The sequence below is a fragment of the Furipterus horrens genome, unplaced genomic scaffold (assembly GCF_987537825.1).
Source record: "Furipterus horrens unplaced genomic scaffold, mFurHor1.1.pri manual_scaffold_2, whole genome shotgun sequence".
Taxonomy (NCBI): domain Eukaryota; kingdom Metazoa; phylum Chordata; class Mammalia; order Chiroptera; family Furipteridae; genus Furipterus; species Furipterus horrens.
The window spans coordinates 26,095,025-26,109,002 of NW_028327172.1; the positions used below are offsets into that span (position 1 = coordinate 26,095,025).

Here is a 13,978-nt window from a genome sequence, read left to right on the forward strand (position 1 = left end):
AAGAAGGAAACCTAAGAATTATCTCAACCTTACAATAGCCAAAGATATACATCTGGGTCAGCACCAAAATAAGGTAATGGAACCAAGAAACAATAGTTACAAATTAGCTAAAATTCTTTGATGACGAAAACTGTATTTAACTCATTTCTGCATGTTTCTATAATAGCATCTAAAACACTGCTGCTAGCAGAGGAGGCACTTTGACAAATATTGTTGAATGAACAAATACGTTGATTAATTGTTGCTTCAGATCCTGACAAACATGTAGATGACAAAGAAATGTCATAATTGTAGAAAAATGTTTGTTTTCTTGGTGCAAAGGCAGAACTTGGAGAAAATACATGTAATAATACTTTCTTTTTTCCCTCAGTACCTATAACAAATGTCCTTCAGTTGGCTTAGTTCTGTCTAAAAATTTTTTATGCACAATTTGGTTCACTCATAAGATTATTTGGAACATATGAAATGTTAAAGTTGATTTAGACAGCAGCAAGTATAAACTAATTGGTGGATTTTTGCTTAAAAGTTTTCAAATTTTTGTAAGCCAGGGGCAGTGCCAGTTATAATGTTTCAGGAAGTAGAAAACAGTATGTGTTAAGTTTGTGCCAATTTCTAGTAAGCACAGAAATCAAAGAAAGTCACCATATTGTCTGCACTTTGTGTCATTCATGGAAGTGATCAGGTACAGGACAATATTGTTCATGAAAAAGAATTCTGAAAGAGAAAGAGGCTAAGAATGGTTTGGGGGGAGAGAGAAAAAGAAGAAAACTCATTGAATGAAATTTTGCCACATGGATTTAGTCTAAATCAGTCTTGGTTTTGGAGCTGCTACCATCAGCATTTGCTGCATTTTTTGATGCTTTCTTTCTGCCTTCATGTGCTTTTGAAAACTGAAACTGTGCCCAAACTAAAACAAGTTTCTCTCCTTTCACATGCTCATTTATTTCTTGAATTATGGGGAGTGTTTTTAAACACAGATAACTTTCTTTTACATCATGCAAAATCTGGAGGTTGAGAAATTTGCTTCACGCTGCTGGAAGAGATGCTTGGCAGAGTCCCAGGCCACATTCCTAGACCAGACTGTCCAAGGTGTTCTCTCTTATGCAACATTTGAGGAAGGACATCCAGCATTAACATGTTGGTTGATAATGTATCCGAAGGCACAGATGAAATGCTTATCATATTGAAGCATAAAGCCAACAGACATTCTGTTAAATGATAGAGTCTGGATCATTTACATTCACTTAAGTGTAAACTAATGTAATTAGGTTAAAAATCTATTATATAAATAGTATAGAAGAGGGATTTGGGACCAGGTTTGGGGGGATGACTTAATAGATCATAGAAAGGAAACCCAGATGTCCTAAATGTCTCAGTGTGAGCCATTGGCATGACTAGGGCCAGTGAGCACAGCTACTGATCTGTACGGATAGAAGCATAATACTGAAATGGAGAAGCTAATAATTCCTCCTTCACATTTTAAGTAGACTGTTAAAGAGTATCATCTTCATTCCAAGGGTCTGAAATGGGTCGTTTTAGGTACATCATGGACAATCTGGTCTATATTGAGATCACTGTGACCAGGGTGCATAGGGGATTTGAAATCACTACATGTGAGAATGGTTGAGGGAACTGGGAACTTGTGATGGGTGGCCCAGGACAAGAAGACTTAGGCTGGAGTTTCTAAGGGTGACAAAACCCCATGGTGGTAGCTACCTGGAATGCTGGGTTAAGAATTCTGGAGCTGTCTAGACTCAGTGAAAAAAAAAATTTCTAACTGATTGTTAATGGCCACCATGGCTGGGAGATTAGAGAGGCAGTGTGTGTGATTTGTTTTTGATATCCTTGTTTAGAGGACAGCCTTCACAAATGTGAAGAACTGACATGTGGAGGAGGGAGTGGGTTTGTTTTTGTTGTCCCTGATAGCAGATCTGGGATCAGTGATATCAGTTTAGGTACTGTGCATAATCTAAAGGTTTTATTTATTTTTGGTGAAGGGAAGGGAGGGAGGAAGAGAGGAACAGAAACATCAATCGGCTGTCTCCAGCATGTACCCCAACGGGGGACCGAACCTGCAACTCAGGCATACTGCTTTACTGGCAGTTGAACTGGCGACCTTTCGCTTTGCGAGATGACATCCAACCAAATGAGCCATACTGATCGGGGCAGTGCGTGTAGTATCTAGAACTTTAGTTCCATTTAATTAGACAAATATTGAAAGCTTACTACATGTAAAGCATTTTATTAAGGGGATTTATAATCTAACAAAGAGAAAAAGGGGCTTCTTTGGCATATGGTCAGTTTCCTATTGGAGATGTTTAAATAGAGGCTGAAACCCTTTTAGAAAGGATTACATACTGATGTAGGAGGTCGGAGTGAGCTATACTTCGCAGTACCTTTGTACTCCTAAGTTTTTTTGAATAAATTGACATTATAAGTATGCTCTTAATTTTTAGATCACATATAATCCAAATGGTGACAATTATATATTTCTGTCTTTGAATCCTCTACTTAAAATATGTGTAGAATCATTAATCGAGTCTCTGAAATCCTTCCCATTTCTTTGCAAAGTGCAGTACTTTTACTTTTTCTGTACTTACACATGGATTCTCAAAAGTAGTTATTTTGTTTTGAATCAGACAGAAGAGAGTGCTTTAAAAAAAAAGAGTCCTGATTAGATTCAGATGCCCACATTGCTCAAGAAATTAACTTTTGACATTAGATTATTTTTAGAGTTGAGTTGCTTAACTTAAAGAAAAAAAATTTTTTTTTTTAAATTTACCTTCCTTCTGCCTGGGAGCCATAAAAATCTTCAGTTATTTCAGTTTTTCAAAGAGTTTCTCTTTTTAAATGTAAACTGTCAAAGAAATTGACTCCTCCCCCCTAGGTTTCAACATGGATAGAGTTATTTTTTTGTAATTTATTCTAATTTATTTTGCCCTTCTGTAAGAACATTTGGATATTAACCAACACAGAGATGTCATTAAAATGCAAGTTTAGACCATAGGATGCATAGCCCACACCAAGTACTCACAAATATTTATTGTTTATGATCTCTCATACTCCTTTCAAGTACTCATATTGTCAGTCAGCAAACAACTTACTATTTACATTCCCTTGAGGACATGACATATGTCATAGTTTATATTGCTGCATGTACGTTTCCTCTTGTTTCAGAACTTTTCTTTTAAAGGAAGTAAAGGTGTTATACACAGGAAGTGATTCTTTTAGTCATTAATTCACCAAGCATTAACTGAGTGCCCAGTGGGTACCAGGCACCGGGCTAGCCATTTTCCCCCCTATATGGAGTCATCAGTCTTCAGCCGCTACTTAATAAGGAACTCCAGTGTTTCTCCCAAGTAAAGCTTCCATTACCTCTTCATAGACTCACTTCAAAAGTGGCCTGGTCTAGAAACAAATCTGTTGAGCAGATTCTCTGAGTTATTTATGAACATTCAGCCCATATGATGGACTGTAACATTTTGGAAGAACTCATTTCTCTTTGAAGAGATTGATCTTTTATTGTCCCCCTAATTTTCAGATATCATTTTGTGGTCAAATTAAGACAACAAAAATGCATATTAGACATTGTCTTAAACATCTTGTTTTTCAAGCTATTTCATGAGGAACTCTTATAATAACGCTGATAAAAGCCACAGTAGAAGGAGACCTTCTGGACCACTGACTTTTTGATGGATTTTTTTCCTTAAATACAAGGATATGTTTGGGCCTCTTAGTATCCAGGAATCTGTCTTTCATTTGACAGTGTTTATTAATCCAGTGTGTTTTCCCCCTAAAGAAACAAACTGTGAGACTACTTTCAGTTACTAGAAGTTGGTTGTATGATTATACTAAGGAAAAGAAGACAAAAATCAGCTTAGTGAATACTATCTTTCCTTTAAACATGAGTCAAAACATGTTAAAATTTTGTACTAGTATTTATTAATAGTTTACTAAAAATAGCTTTTTCAATCCTTTGGGTCTCCTTTACTGTGAACTCAGGAGGTGCTTTTGCTCAAATATGTGGTGTAAGTAAGAATTTGTATGTGGTGTTCATGGTTCATACACATGTCATAACTAGAGCACAGTTTGGCATCATGAACTCAGAAATGTTTAAACTCTTGATATACAATGTATAACAAGGAAGCAAATTTTCACATAGTTCTTTGTGAATCTCAAAAAAATAAATAAATAAGTCACAGGTCACAGGAAGTTGAAATAGGTCCCATTTTCCTTCAAATACCAAGCATATAGCCATGCTCCTATCCTTCTCTTTCACTGTAAATGGTGCCAAAGGCCACTCCGTTCTTTGTTCTTCAAGACAGAATCACAGGGAGAGACACGACCTTCAAATGAGAGGTATAAATATTCATAAGTAAATTATGGAACTGTTCTTCCCCCTAACAAAATCTTCTGTGGAACTCCAATAGTTAAAATGAAAATAAACAGTATTCTTCTAGTTGAACTACAGGTCAGAGCATCAGGTCCTGCCCCCTTAACCCAATTTTGACCCTTGAAAAAGGCCCCTTTATATTCTACAAAACCCAGCTGGGAAACTATTGTTCTAAATAAAAAATCAACAATGAAGAACACCAAAGTCCTAAATCTTCCTTCCTTTCCCATGAAAATGACGGTCCTCTTGCCCAGTCCTGTGGTCATTTTCCGGTATTGAGAGTTTCGTTCATCTGCTGGGTCAAAGTATTCACAAATGGTAACCTGATAAAGTAGATAATTCTATGTGAAATGTTTCCCATTGCCTAATTTTTAGAAATGATTATACATATATAATGGTTGAGAAGCAATGCAGGATGACCTTGTCTTATAGATTTTATTAATCATGATAATCATGATAATTTAGCACTATTAGTAAAATTTATTTTAAAATGCTTTTCCTAAAATACCAGTATATTTTTTTGGTTTTCACATCCCTGGCAATGACTTTCTTAAAACTTGGATGTGTCTATTATTCCAGAGCCTGTGATTATTCTTCAGAATCAATCTCCTGTAAAAATTTAGGGGAACTGTCACTGTTACTATTCCAAGCGGTATCAGAGGTTATCAAATCTTGCTCTGGTGAAGTGCCACAGTAGCATTGGTACTGAAACCAAAATTCAGTTGGTCTGTCATCACTGTATTGGCTAAAGTCATATCTAGACAAGATCGCACATTTGAATAATAATATCTAAAGGCGAGTGTTCCATGCAAAAAAAAAAACAAAAACAAAAAACTGCATCCACATGTGTCATTCCACTTGATCCTACAAATAACCTTTGAAAAAAGATGGGGCAGACATTATTCCTATATAATAAATCCAAGGAAAACTGAAGCTCAGAGTAGTTAAATAACTTGAGCCAAGATGCACAGCTGTTGAACCAGAGTGAGGATTACAGCCCAATGACTTCTAACCCGGCCCTCTTACCATTACTCTGTCTGTCTATAGCCATGACCTACTGTATTCAGGAAAGAAACCATATTTCACCCATGAGGCATTAATATGAGTGCCTGGCACAGGTGTAGGCCAATATTGTCACTCACTTTCCCTAGAGCTGAGACTGGCAAACTTCTGTGTGCCAAGGAAGAAAATGATGATGGGAAGAGTTTTAAAAAATGTTTATTTTAAGGATTTTTAAATTTTAGTTTCCTTTTTGGGTGTGCTCTTTTAAAGAGGGAGGAAAATGTGTAATTTTTGATGTCTTGTTCCTTGAGCTTTGAAGTTGTAATTTTGCTGAAAGCTGAGGCTCCTGTTGAATGAACTATTGGAGAACATAATATAGAGCTGAATTTTTTTGTAAAATATAGATATCAGATCCTAGTTCCTGAGATTCATAGGTTTAGTATAGGACCTTGGTCTATGTTATATTTAGAAACTTCTACAAGTGGTCCGGATGTACAGGTAAGTTTGAATTGCTGCACAGGAAGCCACATAAATTGAATATCCTGTGATTTAGAGACCTATCCTTTATTGTCCCTATACTTGGTTTAGAGCGTGGTTAGAAGGAATTTGCAGCCTTGTAAATAATCAGAAATTCAGAGGCTTTGAGAACGAAGACTGCTAAAGATATTCTTCTGATTTAAAAGATATTTCCTAATCAGAAACTTCCACATGAGAGCAAAAGGTCTGGGACAACATTCCTGGGCCCAAGAATCGAGCTGGATTCCAGGTCCACCGCTTACTAGGTTAGTCACCTTGTACTGATTATTTCAAATCTTTGGGCTGCCGCCTCAACACAGTAGTAGTAGGGATTAAGGGTGTGGATACATGTAAAAAGTACTCAGATCAATGCTTGGCATAGTAAGTGCTTTGGATTTCAGCAACATTATTGGCACTTTCCAGCCCTACAAGAGCATCTTTTATTACTTATTATCAAGACAATTAAAAACTTTATCAGCATGCTTTATGCCCAGATTCACTTCACTGTGTACCAAAGTTGACAAGACCAACACTGTTGTGTTGTTATCCTTGGAGTCTATTTTGTTTATTCATTACTCCTCATTTCATTCATCTGAATCCTACTAATTTCAGCAAGACCCAGCTCTAGTTCTCCTTCTTCTAGAAAGAATCCTGCCTGGGATAAACATGCCTTATCTGAATTTTTAGGTCACCTCTGGTCTGTGTCTTCCAACTTAGTAGTTTATTACATAAACAGTTGTACAACCATTAAATCAGTTTTGGGTATCTTCTCTGTGAGTCTGGATGGGATATTCTGGAGTATCCTGCTTGGGATAGTCTTTGAACTTTAAAGAAACATTTCCTAAATAGAATCTTCACATGGCAGCCCAGGCCTGGTACCTGTGGTACCTGAATTACTGGGCCTGATGACTAGGTTTAATTCCTGGCCCACCACTTACTAGACCTGTGATTTTGGACAAGTTACTTATATTCTCTATGCCTAGAATAATGTTAAGTGAAATCCTTTCCCCCCATGCTATATTTCCACAAAGGGGCTTGCTCCCTAAAAGAGAACACTGTCAGAGGGGCATCCTGGGCCCTTCTGCTGTCCCTATTACTTGTTCCTTTCCATGAAAAGAAGAGTGAGTAATCTGACCCGTTAGCTCTGTTATCTCTGGACTCTATGGCATATAAACCAAATAAACTGAAGCAACATACCACTGCATTTCTCTCTCTCTGAGGGACTGCCACATCCACATTTGTAGCTTCTTGGCATTCTAGCCATTATGCAGTAAGCAATAAACCCAGGGATGGTTTCTCGTAGGTCCTGCCAAGATCTTTGCTCTTTTCAGTTCTCAGCTTTCTGCCTCCAGTTCTGTGGGTTCCAGGGCCTCAGTTTGAGACAGCAAACAGGCCCCACTGTGTTTTATAACACAGGTTTGTTAGCATGAGGCTGACCCTGTATTATAATTCCCATTTGGCAACTTGTTTCTATTCTGATCTCAATTCAGAATCCTGAGGGAATAAAAGCATGGTTATCCCAAATAAGAACTATTAGAAAGTTGAATAAATGGTCATTTTTTCAAAGTTGAATGAGATATGGTCTTTGTCTCAAAGATGTCTTATTAGTTAGCTTTTTCTCTCCCATATGTTTTAGTCTTAACTCTGCAATTTAAACTTGTAAACCAAAAACTATGTCACCTGTATTATCTTAGTCCACATTCCACATAGACAACTGATGGACACATACATAGTAGTTGGTGCCATAGGTACTTGCTAAATAATTCAACATGTCCTTCCTTCATGGAAAAGATACAGATTTCAACGTTATCGAATTCACCTAGGAAAGCACTTTGAATGGGAAATCAGATCTAGGTAAGTATCTGTAAATGAGTCTTTTGGTTCCCAGCTTATGTGTGTCCCAAAAGGTCACCAACATTGAACTCTTTGTGGGTACTCAAGACAGGTCTTGCTTTATGGCTTGTAAGTGCTAAGAGGTTAGCAGATCAAGTAATATAATCTTTTACTCTACAAATACAATTTATATTATACAAAAGTCTGGGCCAACAGACCCCCCTTCCCTATTACCTTCCCCTGCCCCACTTTTCTTTTTGGGGGGGTAGGGGGAGAATTTGTGCATTTTGTCAATTATAGCATCTACTACCTTGAATTATTATTGTTGGTTAAGGTGTCTAACCCACTGTCCCTCCCTCCTCTTAACATTGAAGTCCCCAAAGGCAGGGATTCTCTCTCACTCATTTCAGTGTCCCTGGCATCTGTGCTCAGAGAATGTCCGTTAAATGGACAAAAAGTTAAAAGGTAAATTTTAGGAGAAGGCTAAGTCACAATCCTCCTAAGCTGTAAGTTTGACGAGTTGACACCCAAAGAAAGGCCTTCCTGATAACCCAACCATGGGAAAATGGGTGCTCTTTCTAGCTCTGAAGGGAGAAGAGGCAGAAATGGAGCTTTAATGACAGAAACATAGCTGGTATGACCTTCAGCTTCAACTGAGTGGCCAGAGTTCTGCTGATGAAACACGAGCTTGTATTCCTGACCCTGACATACACCTTGGGAGTGTCAGCTTATTGTCCTTGCGTTCTCGTAAACATTTTTTTTTTAAAGAATTATTTTTGATCTTGTGAACATCTAACTAACTGGTTAACTACAATATGTAAAATTGACCACTTGGAGTAAGACTGAAACGCTTCCCTTGAAAGCTACAGATAATTAGCTGGGAGTGCACCCACCTCCAGAAGTCTCTGATTCTCTTGTTCTACTTGAAAATAAGTGATGATTTAAACCCAAAATACAGTCACTTGAAGACTCTATTAAGAATTACCAAGTTAATTTATTCCCATTTTGCATGAAGCAGCCTTGAAAATAATTTTCCTTAAAAACAAAATGCATTTTAACCTGGTAAGTTCTTAGTAACTTACGTTGAGTGAATAAATGAATTATTAATTAAATAGAATGTATTATTTTTAATCAGTGGTAGTTTAAAAAGCCCTTTGTGCAAGAGGAGACACTAACTTGAAATGATATAAGATAGTAAGCCTCCTGGTGAAATTTTTGTAAGGAAACATGCTCTGCTGTGAAACATGAAGCTGGAGGTGAGAGGATGTTGTATTTGACTCAAAATGACATGGGGGCTAGGGTCTCAGCATGGCCTAAAGTCAAGGTTCGTCATTATATTTAGAGGTGGTCCCAGAATTCATTTCACCATGTACAGTACTTAGGCCCAGCTGGAACCAGACACCTTGAACAAGGACCTTCCTTAATCACAGCAGAAAGGAGGCCTTTGCTTTCTTTTTCTGCCTTCCATACACAGACTTCTGCTTTCCTAATGAGGCCTGGAGACAGCAGTATCAAGTTAGGGCACCCCCAGTGAACTTCCGCCTGTGGTTCTCTTCCGCCTCTCGGAATGTTTCACTTCAGAAGATGAGGGAAGCCACCCTCAGATTTTCATGAGTCTAACATTGCAGTGCGGCTTTGGCCATCCCTTTAATGGGAGATCTGCTTTCCAGATGACTGTACATATGGAGATGAGGGTTGGTTTTTTTTTTACCTTTTCAAAAGTGGTTTTTCATTCAGTGTCTAAATTTGGGGTGAAAGGTCCTCTAAGGAGCATTTTCAGAAGCGTTTGATGTTTTCATCTGATTTTGGAGCATAGATGGAGGCTTACCTGTGTGTGACAGGCACATGTCTCCAACAACTGTACTGATCACAAGAATAAGGGCCATTTCTTTGCATTCGTAGTCACATCTGTAACCTTACAGTTTGCTCCTATATATGTCTCTCCAATTTCCCTGTTAAACTTACAGGATTTACAGTATATTCAATTGCAGATAACTACACATGGAGTCATTTAACGGCATGTCTTCCTCTTCCAGTCTCTTTGTCAGCCTGCTCATGTTTTCTGTTTACCTTGAGATTCCATCTTTTGCAAGTTTTATTTCCTTTCTACCACCTCAGTGTGTTAGACAGTTTTGGGTATGAGTCTCAGTCCCCTCCTACATCTGGCCATGGTCAGCCGTCAGACTGGTGTTGGGTCCATGACAGTTTTTTGCAGAGTTGCCCTTTATAGTTCACAAAGCCTGTTTTCATGTGTTGATGACCCTTGGAAAGATGCTGGGAGTCAGGCAGGGCAAGAATTCTGTATCTCATCACAGGGCTGAGGTAACTGGTCCTTGGATCACTTCACCCATGAAGGAACACCCATGAATGGGCCCAATTTGTTGATTTAAGATGGCTGATTATCAGCCATTTCAGAGGGTCAGCTTAACAGCAAGTGGGAAAGGGCAGACCAAAACTCAAGTCTTCAGCCCCCAGCCCCAGGAACTGTCTTCTGTACCCATCTGTCCTACCTTGTACTGGTTTCTTCCAGTGAAATGTCCCAGAAGTTGAGATGGCAGCCACCAGGCTTCTTGACTGTAGCCACCACCAGGACACGCAGCAAAGGGCCTGGTGTAAATCTCTCAAGCATCTGTTGCTTAGAGCAGCGTGGGACAGTCTTTGGGGCAAAAAGTGGAGGCACTGGGTTAAACATTGTTTAAAATTTGGTCCTTTTTATTTAATTTTTTTCGATAGTTAATTTATTTACATGATTTAAAAATCAAATAGTAGTAAAAAGTCTATGTTGAGAAATCTTGTCCCACCTGCGTCTTGTTCACCCACTTCCCCATCCAACATATTCTACCTCTACGTGGTTATTTTTATTAGTGTCGTGTGAACCCTTCAGTGTGTTTTATGGAAATACAAATAAATATCAATACCCATTACCCCCCCATTTATAAACAAAGGTTGTGTGTCATACATACATTGTTCCACACCTTTTGTCACTTACCAATATATTTCTCAGAGCTTTTCATTTCAATATATGGGAGCTAACCTGCTCTTTACAGTTATGTATTCTACTGCAAGTTTGTACTATCGTTTATCTGCTTTCCTGTAGCTAGAAACTGGAATGTTTGTAATATTTTTTGCTATTATATATCTCATTGCAATTATTTACCTTCTGTGTGCACACGGTATGACCAGTTTGTCCTCACACCATCAGCGTATGAGGATGCCTGTTTCTCCACAGCCTCACCAACAGTGCATGTTAGTCCGAAAGGGGAGAAATGGGAGACAAATGCATGAGTGTGCGTCTTAGTGTCTGACCTTGCCCCTCGGTTGCCGTGGGCATCCTGGACTGTCCCAGCAGCAGGTGCAGCCATTAGCTCCCATGGAAATAGTGCTTTCCTGTGGCCAGAGGCATACGCCAGCTCTAGTGACACACATGGAAAGGACCCACGTTGCCACTTTTAGAACCTCCAGCAGTGGAAAGTTGAGCAGGCATTCATTTTCACCTAACCGGTAATGCTAGATCTAAAGAGCGCAACGATGTTTATTGGAACAGAAAAGGAAGTTGTACCACCACAGTGCACTGTGTACCAGACTTTCAACGCTTGTTTCCCTGCCATTGACATTGGTTCTAGGGACTGGGGTCAAGAGGTATGTTCCAAATCACAGAGTAAATCTTGTTAAACTTGAACTGTTATACCCGAGGGGATGCTCTTTTAAAGAATGATTTTGCACTTTCCCCAAGATTTTTTTTTATAATTTATTTATTTGTTTGTTTGTTTATTTATTTATTTTTAGAGAGAGGGGAAAGGAGAAAGAGAGGGAGAGAAACATAACTGTGTGGTTGCCTCTCACTTGCACCCCCAAGTGGGGACCTGACGTGCAACCTAGTCATGTGCCCTGACTGGGAATCGAACCAGCGACACTTGGTTCGCAGACCGATGCTCAATCCACTGAGCCACACCAGCCAAGGTTTCCCCAAGATTTATAATGAAGTAATCAGTACTTGATAGGATAAATTAGAACTATCAGGGTGCAGTGTCAACATGTAACTGTGATGCAATAGTGCCGGACTTCTCTCCCTTAAAGTTGCCAGGCAGTTTCCTACACTGTACAAATAGGGTACCCTGTAAAAACGTGATTTGTACCTTAGATAACATCTCCACATTTGAAAAGCATATAGTCCAGGTCATCTTCATATACCTCCTTACCATTCTCATTGAAAAGATTGATTTTCACCCTTATTTTTTTTTTTTTTTTTTTTTTTTTGATGACGGGACACTCTGTTTAGAAGGAAATTTCAGTGCATAGAAAGGTGTGCTCAGTGGAGCCAGGAAGGATGATTCTGTGATCCAAGTGGGCGTTCTTTTTCATAGGATTTTCAACAGGGCCACTTTAAAGGGGAAGGCCACTCCTCTTCACAGGACCGGTTGCACCTGGGGAGGGGCCCTGATGACTGTGTCTGCCCTTCACCAGAAATCATTCCTGGGCACGAGGGTGGACTGCCAGGCGCTGGCTGACACGCCAGTGACAGACATTTTCTCTCGTTAATACCTGTGAAGGCTCTCCCAACAGGCCTTTCCAGTTTTGTTCTCAGGCTCCTTGCAGTTGCCTTTCTAGAAGTCTGCTCTCTCCCAAGGGCCGACTGTGCGCAGAGGCACGGTGTTCTGTCGTCTGTGCCATCATCCTCTAGCCGCCTCCCACCCGCAGGATGGCAGCCCAGGTATATGCTTCGCATCCACTCAGTCCGTCTGTGAGGTCCGTTTTGCCTTTGCTGTTCATGCCGAGGGCCTCTGGGTGCCAGTTTGGTGGCAGAAAACCCACGTGAGGTCCCCACTCCATGACCCTTGTTCCTTTGGCTGTTTTGACTCGATGGCTCTCGTTGACAAAGCCTGTGAGGCGTGGTCTCTGTACGCCCTGGGCCATCTGTTCTGCCTTCGCAGTCCTAACTAGCTGTCTGAAGTTCTTCCTCAGGATAAATTCGAGGTCTCGCCATACCTTTCTTTTACTCACATCTCAGACCTTCATCTCTATTCTTGAATAATAGTGACAGGACAAATGAGATGGTCACAGGTGGGGTGGCCTAGGGGACCCACCCTGCAGACGTTGAGGAGATTGGATTGGGGTATGGAAAGAAAGATTTTTTGTCACTTGAGATCATTCTTACTCACATGACGGTGACACAATATTTGGCAATTGTGCTTACTGATCTGAACAGCATGTGGTTCTGCCTCAGTACCCGAAGAGATCTTCTGGGGAGAGAAATGTCCTGACATTTCAAACAAATTGCCTTCACGCGTAGTTTTGACACTATGCCCTATTAAGTAAATGCATGCCTGGTCAGTACCTTGAGGAAATAGTTAATACTGGGAAGAGGATAGTAAAGTAGAAACATGAGGGTTATATACAACCTCTGTGGAAACAAACTGCCATCAGCAATGATTGTATGGGGCTTTGCTTTAAATAAATAATTTGTGCATAAAGTTTGTGGGATATCTCTGCCAAGCGGACCTCCCTCAAAATATAGGGCGCCACATCCACGTCTGACCCCATGTGGAAGGAGGTGTGGAAGTCAGCCCTGGTTCAAATTCCATTTCTACCACATGTGGGATGTATGGTCTTAGGTAATTTACTGAACCTCTCTGAGCCTCAGCCATCCCCATAAACTGGATAATTAGATCATTTACATCATAGCTAATACATATTAGCTATTATTTCAAATCATTTTTAACACAAAGAGATGTTTGATATTACTTACATATCCAGCTTCCCGAAGCATTTTTCAAAATCCCCTCTATGCACACCACCACCACCAATGCTGTGCTTATTTATGGATGCTGTGTAGAAACACAGCCCTCGCTACATTGCTTAGACTAAATACATTAGTGTTCTGAGTTTGCATATCTTCTGTAGGAATCAATGTTTGGTGAAAAGGGATGGAGACAAACAGATGTTCTCACAGCCCTGATGCTTGTAGAACCACAGAATTGAATGTTTCCAGATAGGTGCATGCTATTGGCTTAAGTGATGTGGATATTTTCTGACCAGCCATATGGATCTTTTGTCATCTGAGATGTTAATATTTTCCTTGTATTTTATAGTAGCTCTGGAGCACGGCCAGTTTCTTGAATAGGGTCCACATGGCTCATTATGCACAAGGGCCTGGAAACTGACTTACTTGTGCTATTCAGATGAACAGCGACACTTAGAAGAGTTGGGGGGTGGGGTAGGGCCGTGAGTGGCGGA

General features: G+C 39.8%; 1 protein-coding gene across 4 annotated transcripts in view; it reads left to right on the forward strand.

Moving 5' to 3' along the window:
- BDNF (brain derived neurotrophic factor) overlaps positions 1-13,978 on the forward strand; it is a 54,899-nt gene that overhangs the window by 26,703 nt on the left and 14,218 nt on the right. The gene's annotated exons all lie outside the window — the stretch shown is intronic.